At 40.4% G+C, this 14,039-nt stretch overlaps 1 protein-coding gene and 1 long non-coding RNA gene across 2 annotated transcripts in view; both read right to left on the reverse strand.

The window, feature by feature from the left end:
- The window catches only part of LOC125963987 (uncharacterized), a 40,069-nt gene extending 35,481 nt beyond the window's left edge, over nucleotides 1–4,588 (reverse strand). The window contains exon 1 of the long non-coding RNA XR_007476436.1: nucleotides 1,292–4,588. This is a non-coding gene — a long non-coding RNA (uncharacterized LOC125963987). The remainder of the gene's footprint in view (nucleotides 1–1,291) is intronic.
- Nucleotides 1–14,039, reverse strand: part of ZSWIM6 (zinc finger SWIM-type containing 6) — a 204,215-nt gene that overhangs the window by 173,662 nt on the left and 16,514 nt on the right. The window lies entirely within an intron of this gene.

Raw genomic sequence — 14,039 nt, forward strand, 5'->3', positions numbered from 1 at the left:
AAATCTGAAACAAAGTTTAGATTGTTCCACTCTTACCATAGCAACTATATAAAGCACTGCTGCATTGCTGCCATTTCCAAACATTTTTCAAAATTCAGCAAGTCATTCATTCCCTATCCAAGAAGCTGGTATACGAACTACATACAAATAGGAATAAAGTCATGTTTATAACTTCCAAACCCTTTTTATTACCAATGTTTATAAACATGATATTCTACACTGGAACTTCTTAAAATAATCAAGTTCACTGATATAATTGATGAAATATGTTACATTCCAAAAGGCTACAAAACATACGGACCAGGGGTGAGCAAACTTTTTCTGTAAAGGGGTTTTTCTGTTGTAGGCTTTGCAGGCCATAAACTCTCTCTCAACTACTCAACTCTGCCTTTGTACCACAAAAGCAGCCATAGACAACATGTAAACTAATGAGCATGGATATGTTCAATAAAATTTTATTTCTGGACTCTGAAATCTGAATTTCATATCATTTTCACATGTCACAAACCATTATTCTTTTGATTTTTTCCCTACCTATTAAAATAATGTAAAAACCATTCTTAGTTTTTGCAGGCTATACAAAAACTGGTGGCAGGCCAGATTTGGCTGATGGGTCATAATTTTCTGATCCCTCATATAGGATACTCTAATGTTAAAAAAAAAAAAAGGAAATACAAAAAACCCCATCAACTGCAATTTTGAGATTAGGTTCTCTTTGAATCTGGAGGGGGTTGTGGGATAGTCCATAGGTTAAACAATGCACTACTGTACTTCTGAAATAGAAAATGAGCTATATACAGACTATTTTAAAATCCTGATTTCTAAAGTTAATACCAAAATGTTAAATAAGAGTGTGTCTTTTTAATAACCTTTAAACATATTTCAGCTTCTCTCAGGAATGACTTAAACCTCTGCAGTGTTCATATTATTAGCACAGTATTTTCAGGTCCACCCTAGCATAGCTAGGGTCTCCTCTGCCCCCCAGAAGTCAACTAATGATTAAGTCACAGTGCCAAATGTACATTTCTATAGCATGATAAAAGCTATTTCCTGAAGCTTCATGAGAATACATGTTGTGTTGGGTCTCAAATATAAGAATACTCTGAGATTAGAGACAAGGCTCTGAGAACGATGGATTAGTCAACCTTCTGCGAGCTTAGGAGAAGCGTGCAAGGTAAGTACCTATAAAATCCTATTATAGGGGAGTTCTGTTAACGGTTATATTCAAACCTGGTACTATATATAATCCAACAATTTCCACATGTCAGTAGATGACTGAGAATATCCTTACCAACTCTAAATAATAAACAATTCTGAATAACCAAAAGCTTGCTCTGATTCCATAGTGACTCCCTTATGTGGGATAGGCTTTTCAACTGGTGGTGTTGTCTGCAATGAACCTTTTCCATCTGGTCGGCCGCACAGAACTCCAATCAACCACCTTCCCTGTATGCAGTGTCCCCTGTGGTGTGGGGAGAGGAGGACACAGTTGAAAATAGAGAAAATACTTTTCCTCATTTTAGCAACTTTGCTCAAGCAGGTGTCAGAGATCTACTGACTGGACAGGTAGTTTAAAAAAACAAACAAAAAACACAGAGCTTTTCATCTTGAACCTCAGGGGAAAAAAGAGGCAAACTGAAACCAGAGTGACTTACCTCAGTTATATGAAAATCAGTGATTCACTTAGAACACACATATTTTGTTTGGGGATACCAAAATCTCTTAAGTCAGCATTTGGAGATTAAAAAAATAAATGGACCAGACATGTGTTTTGGACCTGGGAATTCTGACTGGTTTCATTTCAAAATTTTTTAAGTCATTAGTAATTCGATTTATCCAGATCTTGCTCAGACAGAAAAAGGGCAAAAATGCAATTTCTTAGGAGGGTCATCCAGCTAGTGGTTGGATTATCAGTGACCTAGATAAGAGCAGAAACAGCCCAAGAAATTTTGGTTTCCTGATATAGGGAAAAGCAAGGAATCTGTCCATGCCTTCTTTCATTTTATAATTATTTACTGCACTCTAAATATTTATGGTCTCCAAACACGTGGGCAGGCTCCCCACAACATGAAATATCTCAAATATCTACTTCGGCTCAAGAACAGTGTTTTTCAAAGAGTGGTTCACAATCAACTAACAAGGCAGAGACCAATGTTGTGGGTTACAGACAGCATTTTTCAATTAAGTCCATCAATACCTTTGAAAACATGAGCAAACGTTATGTTTTAAGGGTAACTACTATCTTGGAAACTTTAGTTTCTTTCAAAGTAACGTATGTGTGTACTGGGTTGTGATGTAAAGTGTCTTACTTTGAAGGGGGGGTTGTAATCTAAGAATAGCTTGAAATACTTTCCAGACCTAAACAGGCATGAGATAAGTAAGCAATCAGGGCAGTAATCAGACCTAGAAACAAAAATTGGGAAGCTATCATCACTTGACAGCATAGGAAGCTCTGGGGTACTTGACATTATATAGGAAAAAGGCATGAGGTAGAAGAGCCCAGCCTCAAACCCTGGGGGCATCAACATTTAGAGCTTGGACAGAGGAAGAATCACCTAAACCAAATGAAGGCGTGGCCAGAGAGGCAGTAGGAAAACGGGGGAGCTGAGGTTTCCCGTGCAGGGAAAGCCAATAAAACTAAAGGTTAAAAAAGAGACATCTCCCTTTCAATTTCCCATTTTTCAAAAATAAGGCATGAATGAGGAAAAGCTGCAGGATGATTTTGAGTAAAGAAGGTAACATAAATAGATGCTATAGATGCTACAGAGCCTAGAAATGTACTTACTCTGCAGATATACACATATGTAGGAACACTTGCTCGGTATTTTATGGGTACTGTAAACCAAAAGAAGATGTTGGTATCCATTTAAACCACCTATTTACATGTTTGAAGACAACATGTAGGCAAATCACATGATAGTTAATCATTTTAGGGTTGTCCATTGGCATTCTAAAGATGTCAAACCACATTACGATAAATCTTATCGTTAAAATATATTTTCACTATCTTCTTGCGAATCTCACACTAAATTCCCTTAAAGGAAAGAAGGGATTCCTAATACTCTGGAAGCAAATGCTCTCAACAGGGAGTATAATGGAATAACAGCGTTGCCCTTTGTTTAGACTGAAATTGTTCCAAACCTATTATCCTGTGCCCGTCAACAAAAGCCACAGCCTCTAATGTTCTGGGCAGCAGCCTCATTTGGAGGTAATGGGGCTCTCTTGAAACTTATATGAAGATCTATCATCGTGACTACTTTAAGTGCCTTTGCCCTACTTCACAACTTCTACAAATCACATGTTAATACTCTTGGTCTTAATAAAACAGGACATTTCCTAGAGTGGGATGGCAGCTTCCTTTTTCAAATATTAGAAGCAACTACTGCTAAGGACAGCTAGTTTGCAATAGAATCAGAATGATGGTACTGAAATGGACCTTAAAAATTATCTTGCCGGGCTTCCCTGGTGGCGCAGTGGTTGAGAGTCCGCCTGCCGATGCAGGGGACACGGGTTCGTTCCCCGGTCCGGGAGGATCCCGCATGCCGTGGAGCGGCTGGGCCCGTGAGCCATGGCCGCTGAGCCTACGCGTCCGGGGCCTGCGCTCCGCAACGGGAGAGGCCGCGGCAGTGAGAGGCCCGCGTACCGCAAAAAAAAAAAAAATTATCTTGCCCAGTTCTTTCACTTAACAGATAAGAAAGTGGGGGCTTGACCCAGGTGGTCCAGAGGAGAGAACCTGGCTGTCAGAGCAAGTTAGATGAAGGTTTCAACCCCAGTTCTATTAGTGGTTCATCACAAGAAGTCAGTGTCTTCATTTGGAAAACAAGGGTAACAACAACCAATCTCACACAGGAGAATTTAAATGAAACAATGCATTTAAAGCTCTTAGCACACTGCGGGAACACAGAATGTACCCAGAGTCCCTCCCTTGGTCCTCATTCTCTTTTCCTCCTTGTACAAGGCAGAGCACAAACTGGGATGTTACTCAGACTCCTCTGTGACTTCACAACACACAAAAGAAAAAGGCCACAGAATTGTGTACTTAATGCCTCTATTGGTTCTGGTTTGAATATGAAATTAACATTAAGTAGCTTCTTGTAACACACTGAAATCCAAACTCAAGCCAAGTGATGGCAATGGTTTAAGGAATGGGAAGGGAAAGAAGAAAACCAAGGAGCCTCAGTGAGGTAAGAGGAAAATGAGGCAAGTCAGCATCACAGAGGTCAAGGTTGGAAATCCATACAAATGGGTGTCAGTACCAAAAGCCAGAAACAGATTAAGGAGAAATAATAACTGAAATAACCCACTGCATTGTCTATAAAATCAGTGGTGATCATGAGGAGAGGTTCCAGAAGTAGAGGTGAAAAACTAAAGCTACTTAGAGATACCAAAAGGAAAATAAGTGCAGGATAAGCAAAATCAATGAAAACAGCTACTCATCTGAGGCGCTTGACAATAAGGAGAAAAATCAAACAATAACCACGTGTGAAGGGAAGATCAAAGTGTAGCAGCTAAGAACACAGGCTCTGAAACCAGCTTATCTAGGGTCACATCTCAATTCTGCCAAGTTGTAGCTGTGTGACCTTAGGAGAATGAGTTACCCTCTCCATGCCTCAGTTTCCACACCAAAGACAGTAAGGATAAAAATAGTACCCACTGGGCTAGTTTTTCTGTTGGGTCTCATCTCTTCTCTGTATTTAAAAGGGGCTAGAAGTCTATAAACTACATCTTCCAAACTCCCTTGCCAACTAGATTCCCGTTGGGTATTGCCCATGGGAAACAATGAAACGAGACTGCAAGGTGAGAGAAAGAAAAAGGTCTTCTTTTGTTTCCTGTTTCTAGTGGTAACTCCAAAAGCAGCAGCAGACACCCGCAGGCTCGAGCAGCTTCTGTGGTGGCTCCAAAGCAGCAGAACCAATGAAGATCTCCAGCAAATCTGCAAAGCAGGCAGTTTATGCGGCAGCTGTCTGATATTTGAGTACCATCCCCTCCCCTTCTTGCTCTTCAACATTCACGCACACACCCTCACACACACACCACACACACACCCTCACACTCACACACACACACTCCTTTCTGCTCCAACATCCAACCCCCCAACACAGCCCTTCCAATTAACACTGGAACCAATTCCCTACGTTAAATCTTTCTGTGCTTAAAACATCAAGTGATTTTCATTTTCCTGATTGGACACTAATTGATAAACACCTACTTCTTATTACTATTGTGAGAATAAAATGAGGTGTTTTCTTTTAAAAGTAAAGGCTTGGGTCAGTAACTGAACCCTAGAAGGCACTTTATAAATGTTAACTGCTACTCTGCAAGGATCTTTAAATCCACGTCTGAAATCAAGTTCCTTGTCCCGCATACAGACTATTTCTGAAAATGGTCCCGTCATCCTTTCCTTCACCCAGGCTCCAAATCTGAGTCACCTTTCTTCCCGTCAATAAACACAATCTGCCAGTTCTCGCTGCAGGGAGCCCTCCGAATCGCCATTCCCCAGGTGCAAGCCTTTATTACTCCTTATTGAGTCTATATCAATGTCTTCCCCTCCCCAGAGATTTATCTGCTTGCAGGCTCCAGTTCATTCTACACTGTACCAGGAGGATTTTCCAAAAGGGAGGAGGGGAGGTGTCAGATCTTGTCACTATCCAAGGTGCCCAAGGTCACAAGTCCATTCCACGACACACAGGCCTTCCTTCCTGAAGTCAACCCCTGCCTACTTCCTTAACAGGAGCTCCCAACATACTACTTTCCTTTGGGGATTTACATCCCCAAATCTTGCACCCCAACCACATCAGAAACCCTTGGCAATCCTCCAAACTTTCTTTGCCCTTTGGTCCCTCCATACCTTTGCACAGGATAATCCCTCTGGATAGAATGCCTTCCATGCCCCACAGAGCCTCTGCTAGATCCCTTCTACCTCACCAGAACTAACCTCTCCTATGCCTCCCTAGCATTTCACCAACCCAATACTATTTCACCAACCCAATACTATTACCTAGCACCACATGCTTGTGTTGTAAGTTGCAAGTACTGAGCTCCTCAGGAGACTAAGATTCTTTACCCCTTGCATGCCCTCCATATAGCAGAGCTTCCCAGTATGAGAGCTGAAAGTTGTGAGATATTGATACCTCAGCTCTTGGAGCAGGCAGGTGGGGCTGCCAGCCCCCAGGCCAGTGGTCTTCACCCACCAGTCCAGCAGCAGCTTTTCTACTGTTAGAAATCTCCTACCCCAGTGTACTGTACAGAGTATTTTTTTCTGTGTGGTATGAGGGGAAAGAGGTTGGAAGCTCTGCTCTATAGCATCCAGATCAGCACCTTGCATACAAAACAACAGCTCCAGTCTTCCATCAAACCTCATGAAACACAACTGCTCCATTTCCAAGTTTTTAATGGCAGCATTCCCTATTATAAAAACTTACAAGTGAAGTGAAAACTATACCAGTTCCTCATTTTCTACAACTTTTTTCTTAATTTTTGGAATGTGAACATAAGAAAGTTAGTGAATGAAAGCACAGATCTTTCAAATATAAGAAAAATATATATATTCCAGACCCATTTGCATTCATAAATATTAGATTTTATTTTGGACCATTAAACACAATTGAATTCTAAGACAGCCAGTCAACTGGAATTCAGAACACAGTCCCCCTCAAGGAGGAAAACTGTTAGCTTCATAGCTTCCATTTGTTATAAATACTATAAAACAATACTGTTTCAAATAATAGCAGTTAAATACTGGTGTCTGGGAAAAAAATTAATTTAGAAGGATGAGGAAATGCATGACTTTTTGTAGAGATTCTGAGGGGATATTCAGGATCCTTTCAAGAGCTTAAAAGGTCCAAGACACTATTTCTACCTATATTTAGAAAATCTACAACTTGAATTTTCCTTGTTAGAGACGTCTCATTGTAATTACCCTTCTCCCATCAGCCACAGTTTACTTACAGTTGAAACAATAAAGAAGAAAGAACACTGGAAAATTAAGGGGGGGGGGTGGATTTTTAAATACTGGAGGCAAATAGGACATACAAAAAGGCAAACTAAGCTTTAGGCAACAAGTGAAAGAAAAAATATGAAAAGGAAAACATCCAAACTATTCCAGGAAAAGTTGGCAGAGAAATTGAGGAAACAAACTTCCCATAGCTGCCACAAGGAGACACTAACAACCGAGGACAGCTTGGTAACTCCTGAGTTAAACAGATAATAAAAAGTCTTTCAAATGTTTAAGCTAACATTTCCCACACTCACAGATGCTGGTCCCTGAAAAGATTTGCCTGGCCAACAGTGAAATTACAAAAGGACAGTTTCATTTTTATAAAGCTAAATTTATTCCATTAAGAAGATTATCCTCTATCCTGAGATTGTTTTTTGGTATTAAAATGCCTTTAAATTTTTAAAATTATGTCAAAGTATTATTTTGTTTTAAAGTGTAAATACCAGATGTGCCAGTCATGGGCCTATTCCCACAGATCAATGAGAGCTCTTTATCTCAGGAGAGTTGATCACTGCAGACATCATTTCTCAGGCTCCTAGCTAGGTCAGCTGGCTTTTCTCTGGGTTCAGTCTTTGGGAAACACTGGCGGAGAATGGGCAGGTGGGAGGAACAATGGAGCCAGGATATTTCTGACCCTCCTTCTCTACTTCAGGAAGTGTTCCCAGCAGTGGCTGTATTTCTTTCATGGCTCTTGCTACTACTAGGAGATTCCAATCTCCTCAGAGTAACTCTGGCTGCCGGGCTCCCATAACCCTACCATTAGCGACACTGTTCTCCTCCCCTTGCTGTTAATCTCTAGGCTGCTTCACCATCCTATCCTGCTGTCTCAGCTCCTCCATCATCTGTGTAACCAACCCCCTGAACGGAATTCCTATTTTTAAACCTTAAGAGTGGTTTCCCTTTTCTTGGGTGGACCCTAAGGAGTATATTAAGCCAGTGGTTCTGCATGTATCAGAATCACCCGAGGAGCTTTTATTAAAACCCAGATGCTGGGCCCCACTTCCAGAGTTTCCGAGCCAGTATATCTGAAGTGGAGCCAGGAATGTGCATTTCTAAGAAATTTCCAGGTGATGCTGACACTACTGAACAAGGGACCACACTCTGAAAACTTCTACAACAGACAAAACAAAGAACTGGCCATCTTTAGTTGGTCTGCCTTTTTTCTTTCTCTGTTGTTGTTTTTTTTTTAACACCTTTATTGAGATATAATTCACATACCGTACATACAATTCACCCATTTAAAGTATACAATTTGATGGTTTTTATTATATTCACAGACATGTGCAACCATCACTGCCTTTTTTCATTTGACAATAAAATCCAAAACACACTGTGAAATTCAAGGAAATCCCACCCTCCTGTCTTCATATGAAAAAAACCAAACTTTTAAGATAGTTTCCTTACATTATTACAGAGGCCAATAGGTTTCTAAGGAATGGTTTTTAAAAGAAAACAGAATTTTAGCACTTACTTTATACCTTACCAAGAAATAAAATCTCAATTTTAAATATCAGAACGAATCCACTGAACTTTTCTATAAAGAAGACATCGATATAGACTCTGATTACTGCAAATAACTTAGCCAATTAAATCTCAAACTAGAAAACAATCAGTTAGCAGATGGTTCTTCGACCTTAGAAATTTAAGACTGAACAACAGTCCCAAATAATTTGAAGGGCAATTAAAGTACAGTGTCTTGGAACCAAGGTTTAAGAATCACTATACGGTGTTTAGATTTATGTTGGCAAAAAGTTAAAATCAAGTATGCAACCAAATCATAGCCGAACTGTGTGCACAAACAAAAAAAAAAACTTATTATGAGACCAAAGGGTCTACAGACCAGCACTAATAGAAAAATGTGAGCCACAAATGTAATTTAAAATTTTCTAGTAACCACTTTAAAAAAGGTAAAAAGAAACAGGTGAAATTGATTTAAATTAATACACTCCATTTAACCCACAATACCCAAAATATTTTCATTTCAACAAATTATTAATGATATATATACATATATATATATTTTTTGCAGTAGGCGGGCCTCTCACTGTTGTGGTCTCTCCCGCTGTGGAGCACAGGCTCTGGACGCACAGGCTCAGCGGCCATGGCTCACGGGCCCAGCCACTCTGCGGCATGTGGGCTCTTCCCCGACCAGGGCACTAACGTGTACCCTGAATCGGCAGGCGGACTCTGAACCACTGCGCCACCAGGGAAGCCCTTAATGATATATTTTACATTCTTTTTATTGCACTAAGTCTTCAAATTCTGTTGCATGTGTTACACTTCCAGCACATCACAATTCAGGCTAGCCACATTTCAAATGGTACCACATCAGACAGCACAAATATAGATGAATAGAAATTCACCAGTCTCTTTACTGGACATATTGATACTTAGCATAGTGGCAGTGCTCTACTATGCTGTTTTCACAAATTACTTGTGAACTATATTTTTTAAGAAGTTAAAGCTTCAGGGCTTCCCTGATGGCACAGTGGTTGAGAATCTGCCTGCCAGTGCAGGGGACACGGGTTCAAGCCCTGGTCTGGGAAGATCCCACATGCCGCAGAGCAACTAGGCCCATGAGCCACAACTACTGAGCCTGCGCGTCTGGAGCCTGTGCTCCGCAACAAGAGAGGCCACAACAGTGAGAGGCCCGTGCACCGCGATGAAGAGTGGCCCCCACTCGCTGCAACTAGAGAAAGCCCTCGGACAGAAACGAAGACACAACACAGCCAAAAATAATAAATAAATAAATAAATTTAAAAAAAAAAAAAAGAAGTTAAAGCTTCAAATGTTTGTACTGACAGTTACAAAACTATGTTAACATTTGGCTCCTGCCACTTAATATTGTATTAAAAAAAAAAAAAAGAAAAGCCTCTCAAGAGAATTACATTGTAAACAGGTAAGCTACCATCACTGTTATTTTACTTGGAGTCCCAACGCTGGCAGTATCTCAACTCTCCTTTCTCTAGCCCAAGGGAAGCCCTAGCAGCCACTATGGGTCTCCACCAGTCCCGAAACTAAGGAATGAATTGTCATCTCCTGTGTTTGTGAACAGGAAGCTAAGTCATAACTACCAACCAAACCCCCAAACTGAAGTATCTGGTCCTGTGACAGGGGAAACTAATATAACCTGATCACTTTATTCAATAACAGCACAGCAGACTTGTGATAAAAAAAAATATTAAGTCACATTTTTAATGTGATTAAAAAATTATTTTAATACTGAATTAAAAATAGAAAGGACAGGACTTCCCTGGTGGTGCAGTGGTTAAGAATCCGCCTGCCAATGCAAGGGACACAGGTTCGAGCCCTGGTCCGGGAAGATCCCACATGCTGCGGAGCAACTAAGCCCATGCACCATAACTACTGAGCCTGTGCTCTAGAGCCCGCGAGCCACAACAACTGAAGCCCGTGGCCTAGAGCCCATGCTCCGCAACAAGAGAAGCCACCACAATGAGAAGCCCGCGTGCCGCAACGAAGAGTAGCCCCCACTCGCAGCAACTAGAGAAAGCCCGCACACAGCAATAAAGACCCAACGCAGCCAAAAATAAGTTTATTTAAAAAAAGAAAAATAGAAAGGACAAATCAGCTTGAGGTACTACCCTTAATTCTTCATGATCTATAGAAAGAGACCAGACAGATAACCTGCATACAAAATTAAAAATTTAAGTAGACTACAAAAGTTATTTTCAGTAGGAAGCCACAGTACAACATTTATTACCTTTAATTATTACAACTGATGATCAAAATAAGACTCTAAGAATGGGATATATAACAAGTCTCTGGGTACAGAGGCAGACTATAAATCATAAACATGGTACTTTGAGAAACTCCCTAAATTATCCTTAATATTTGAAATTTACAGTTTGATACCAGTTTACTCTAGAATCCAGTGATGTATGAATTTAAATTATACCCTAAAGAAATACAGGGAGATTGAAATGGTGCCTCTAATATCAAACAATCTCTGAGCCCCTCAAAAATAATGGACTGTTAAAAAAAAATAATAATGGACTGTTCCTTCACTTATCAGAAAGTGGTTTCTTTTGCATATAAAACTCTTGCCATAAGCATAAATATACTTGTATGTATGTGCAAGAGTAGTGAGATAATTACATACCTTTGGGGCTTAAAAACATCTGGTGTCACATCACACTTCAGGCATATAGTTATTTCATTTTGAACCATTCACTCTAGAGAGTACTCATCCTGTAACTTGGTCATAATTAAGCAGAGCTACTCAGTATTTCAGCAATTATACAGCATAGGTGGACTTTTATATGGTACTTTTGTAAATCAGATAATCAAAACATATACCTCAAATAAGTTAAAGTGCTAAAACTATGACAAGTTACATAAGATTTACTAAACTTTTAACTTGTGACCAGTCTACATAGTAAGCTATAATTGCTGCAGATACACCCAGCTATAGAATGAAAGTTGAACCCACAGGCAGTTCACTAAGTCAAGCAGAGGGTATGGGGGCAGCAGGAATGAGGTCAGAAGAAGGCAAATCTAATAATCCGTGTCTTACAGGGAAGGATAGTGTCCCGACTTTATTTCCTATCATCTATTAGTCAGTCAGGTTACACACCCTTACACTACCTACTCTCAACTCAAAAAATACAGGTCTTGGCATCTCAGGCTAGTGGATTAAATAGCCTCCAGAAATATTCCTTTATATAGTCTCATGGTTACACACAGGAGGGAATAGGAGAAGGGAAAGATTGTGGATGTTGCCTGGAAAGACATATCTAATCTTTCCTCACCTGCAAACAGAGGAGTTTCCTAAAAACAAAAGAAGGAAAGAAAATTTTAAGGCTTGCTCTAAGAGTTACACAGGTCTTCAGGCTATAATTTAGTAATAAGAAGAGAATGTCCCCGTACTTCAGCAAACTGCTAAATCTCTCCATCAACAGGGCTGCTAACACAACCCACCAGCACTTGAAACTGCCTTCTAGTAACACTGCTGTGTGCACCTCAGCAGCCTCACACAGCTTCTGTTATACTAAACTTCTCTTTGAAGTATCTCCTATATCCATGGCCCCCAAGTCTCCCACTAAAATCAAGGAACTGATGAAAGAGAAAATGTTACTGTTTCAAGCCAAACTATTAATGTCATCAAATACTGTGACTGAAACTCTTTTTTTTAAAGCTCGGCAAAGAAAAAATTCATATTTAACTTAGTATAGTATCAGCTCCGAGAAGCAAGAAGATGCTATGGATCAGACCATTTCTACTATCAAGGAGAAAAAAATAAAACATAGCACATTCCAGAAATCATGGAACATTTTTCAAAGGTCGGAGCTGATTTTGAGTGGTGTTACAGACCAAGGAGGTCTCTGGATGGTTTCCTTCATGCACAGACAGGCAGAGAAGCTGCCCTTAGCAATGCTTAGAAAGAAGGTGGGTCAGTGAAAAAAATCCCACTTGAGAAGACATCTAGCAAAGACCCACTGGGTGCTCCTGCACAAGTGACTTAGCCACCTCATGTCTCAGTTTCCTCAGCCACAGAACGAAGAGAATACCTTCTTCCCAAAGTTGTTATGAGGGCTGGAGATCATGCTTGTAAAGCACGGAACTGCTGATCTAAAAGTGGACGACATTATGAGCTGCAACTACATAAAACAGCAAATGAACACAAGTTTCAAATAAGAGTTGACCCCCAACCCCACCCCAAACAACATACTGAAAAAAGTTCAAGTTTGTCTAAGATCACTTTAATGGGACAGAAATAACTTCAAGTGGCAGATACTTGTTTGATATTTCTTACATGCATCATTCTAGCCTGCTCCTTTTGAGTTCGATTAACATGCCGGATCAAAGATAGCAGGACAAAAAAAATTGAAAGAGAAATAGCTCAAGCACGGGCAAGAACGCACAGAATAACGAATAGAAAAAGATGCTGCATGCAGACCTGCTATGTGGCCCACAATGACCCTGCATGTGAGCTCCGTTCAAGGCCAGTGCCCTGCCCACCAAGATGGAACACAGCTTCTCATGCAAGAGAACTGAGAAAAAGACTGAAGAAGAGAACTGACCTACAAACATGGGTGAGTCTCCTGCTCTAACGACACACCCTACCATCCTCTCAAAACCTTCGGCTGTTTGTTTTTTTCCAGGTAACTTATGTATGACAAACTGAATTTCTCAATCCATGTTATATAAACCCCCATACCAATACAATTGACCTTGATTAGGGAGCTTCTCAAACTCTTCTAAGGAAGTCCCTCTAACAGCAGAAACAAATGAAAAAGTACCTTTGGGTAGTCTGGGAGTGGCCAAAAGAGGCCACAAACGTAAAACTAGACTACGTTTTTCAAACTGACATATTCTTTGTGGGACAGGTGTGAGACAGCTAGTAGATCGAGCCACTGAGTAAAAGCACTGCCTCTTCCCGGAGTCAGAAAAATATTTCCCAAGTAAAACACCACTGCCTTCATCCATTTATTCAACAAACTTTTTGAGAGTCAACCATGTGCAAAGGGCTTTATTGGGACTGTGAATATGAAAATATATACATATAGACATACACACATACAGTCTAATGGGGGAGACAAAAAATTCACATAGGAAACTATGATTAGGGTTACAAAGGAGAGAACTCTTTGCTAGGAGCTTTCTCTAAGCCAAGCTGACAATTAAGGCATGAATCAGGCAAAGAAGAGCATTCCAAGCAGAAAAAAAGAACATGGGCAAAGGCAGTGAAGGGCAAGGGAGAACAGTGTGCAAAAGGCACCTGAGGGACCAGGCTGGATCACGCTAGGCCTTGCACACCCATGAATGACTTCTGTCCTCTGAACAAAGGGAAGCCACTGAAGGTTCTGCACAGGGAGAGCACAGGCAACATCATCCTGCCTGCAATACATATCATAAGAGCTGATCCTTGCCTGTCCAAAGTTCACAAGCTGATTATAACACTCTTAACAAATACATGAAGTCCACTCTTAACACATGTACACACATGAGAAGAGCACATACAAGAAAATGAAAAGCTCTGTGGTACATATTAGAAGTATACAAAGGCCATTAACAGGCCTTT

This window comes from Orcinus orca, chromosome 3, assembly GCF_937001465.1.
Source record: "Orcinus orca chromosome 3, mOrcOrc1.1, whole genome shotgun sequence".
Taxonomy (NCBI): Eukaryota; Metazoa; Chordata; class Mammalia; order Artiodactyla; family Delphinidae; genus Orcinus; species Orcinus orca.